At 57.8% G+C, this 2,500-nt stretch overlaps 1 pseudogene; it reads left to right on the top strand.

The window, feature by feature from the left end:
* Positions 1-620: 620 nt before the first annotated feature.
* Positions 621-737, top strand: LOC137317633 (U2 spliceosomal RNA; annotated as a pseudogene).
* Positions 738-2,500: the final 1,763 nt, after the last annotated feature.

Here is a 2,500-nt window from a genome sequence, read left to right on the forward strand (position 1 = left end):
GTCTGTCTGTCTGTTTGTCAAGGGGAGGAAAAGGCGGTGGTGGTGGTGAGGGTGGAGCTTTACGCTCAGGAGGGGAGACTTTCTTTCAGAGGTGCCAATTAATCTGCAGCAGAAAGTCATCCCCCCCCGACCGGGATTCGAAGCCCGGTCCTGACCACAAGACCACCGGGGAGAGTTGCCTCAAGTCCCTGAGGGACCTGGACACGAGGCCGAGGACACACGCACGCCTGCTGCACTGGCAGCAGCGACCAACAGGGGGCTGACCGGCTGATCCTTCCCTTTCACAGGCAGGCTTTTGGCCCTCGCTGAAACGACAAAGGTGTTCAGAAGGAAGTGCTGGGGGGAAGGCAGGCAGGGAGGGACGGACACAGGGAAGTCCGCACAAAACAGGTCCCCTGGAACCTCTGACCCAGAAAACCGGGTTCCTGGTGAAAGCAGTCCTGCCATTGACAGGAGAATGGACAGGGCCCGGCAGCTTGAGACACATCTTTCTTTCAATAAGCAAGTTCTTTTTAAAAAAGTTTCCTTCCACAGCAGCTCTGAGTGAGAGAGAGAGAGAGAGAGAGAGAGAGACACTGACTCACTGACTGATACTGACACCGACACACACACACACACATATTATTTACTTTTATTTTTAATTGATTTTTAGAACAGGGAGATGGACTAGGGGCTTGCTCTGTCCACTCTACGCATCGACCCAGTATTGCAGTGTTTCTGGGAACGGTGCAGCTCCCCGTGGGGAGATATTCAAAAGGAAAAACAGCTCTTTCCCAGTGTCTCTGTGTGTGTGTGTGTGTGTGTGTGTGTGTTATTACTGAGAATAAAGCTGATATCTCTCTCTCTCTCTCTCTCTCTCTCACTCAGAGCTGCTGTGGAAGGAAACCGTTTTAAAAAGAACTTTCTCAGCTCAGTGGTATTTTTTTCTTCTCCAAGGCTGAGTGCCGCTCGCACGGAGCGATATAATTCAAAGTGCAAAATAACTTGGCGTCGTTGACTTTAAACAAGCAGGGTCTGCTTCCAAATGAAAGCTGCGCTCCCGAACTGGACTGACTGACTGTCTGTCTGTCTGTCTGTTTGTCAAGGGGTGGAAAAGGCGCCGGTGGTGGTGAGGGTGGAGCTTTACGCTCAGGAGGGGAGACTTTCTTTCAGAGGTGCCAATTAATCTGCAGCAGAAAGTCATCCCCCCCGACCGGGATTCGAAGCCCGGTCCTGACCACGAGACCACCGGGGAGAGTTGCCTCAAGTCCCTGAGGGACCTGGACACGAGGCCGAATACACACGCACGCCTGCTGCACTGGCAGCAGCGACCAACAGGGGGCTGACCGGCTGATCCTTCCCTTTCACAGGCAGGCTTTTGGCCCTCGCTCAAACGACAAAGGTGTTCAGAAGGAAGTCCTGGGGGGAAGGCAGGCAGGGAGGGACGGACACAGGGAAGTCCGCACAAAACAGGTCCCCTGGAACCTCTGACCCAGAAAACCGGGTTCCTGGTGAAAGCAGTCCTGCCCCGCCCTGCCATTAACATGACAATGGACAGGGCCCGGACCAGGCGCAGCGGACGGTAGCGAGCAGTCGGAGGGTGAAAATCCGCCAGTGGGTGAAAAGGAGAGCCGTGCGGTGAGAGGAGGCGGAAAGCGGTTCGCAGACTTTCGCTGTACCTCTGGCGGGCAGCGCCGCACCTCCGAGCGCTCGGTACCGTCCGCTGCGCCTCGTCCTGCCGCACGCGACGAGCCGTCCCCGGAGGAAATCGGCCTCGGCCTTCCTGAGATATCAGTCTCCAGGTGGGACAGAAAAACCGGGGGCCCCCGGCTCGCTTTCGGCGGCCCGCTAGTCGACTTCCCGTCGTGCGAACGCGATCCTTCCGGTACCCTTCGGTGCCCCTTGCCCGACTCTAGCTCCGGTGGTAAAGCGGAGTCGGTCGGTCTGACGGCCGCCGAGTTAGCAGGCGGAAAGCGGTTTGCAGCCTTTCGCTGTACCTCCGGCGGGCAGCGCCGCACCTCCGAGCGCTCGGTACCGTCCGCTGCGCCTCGTCCTGCCGCACGCGACGAGCCGTCCCCGGAGGAAATCGGCCTCGGCCCTCCTGAGATATCAGCCTCCATACGGGCGTCACAAATCAGTGGACATGGTCAGCTGCAAAGCAGTGTCATTACAACCTTTCATAAACGACAGGGCAGCACTGCACCGCACTGCACTGCACCCCACACTACATCACACTTGCCTGCCTGCCTGCCTGCCTGCCTGCCTGCCTGCCTGCCTGCCTGCCGCTGCCTACTCTCACCAGCGGACCAAAGTGAGGATAACACCCCGAAGCAAGCATCTCCCTTGCCGCCCACCAGCCCACACCAATCCCCTTGCCTGCCTCCCACAAATTCCACCAGCGAGGCAAAGTGAAAATCAACCCCCAAAAAACGCACTCCACACCGGCCATCGCCCGCTATACACCCCACCCCCGGGGCGAATATTAAGCCCGAGAACACCGACTGTAACCAACCGCAGTGAA

This window comes from Heptranchias perlo, unplaced genomic scaffold, assembly GCF_035084215.1.
Source record: "Heptranchias perlo isolate sHepPer1 unplaced genomic scaffold, sHepPer1.hap1 HAP1_SCAFFOLD_621, whole genome shotgun sequence".
In the NCBI taxonomy this organism is placed as follows: domain Eukaryota; kingdom Metazoa; phylum Chordata; class Chondrichthyes; order Hexanchiformes; family Hexanchidae; genus Heptranchias; species Heptranchias perlo.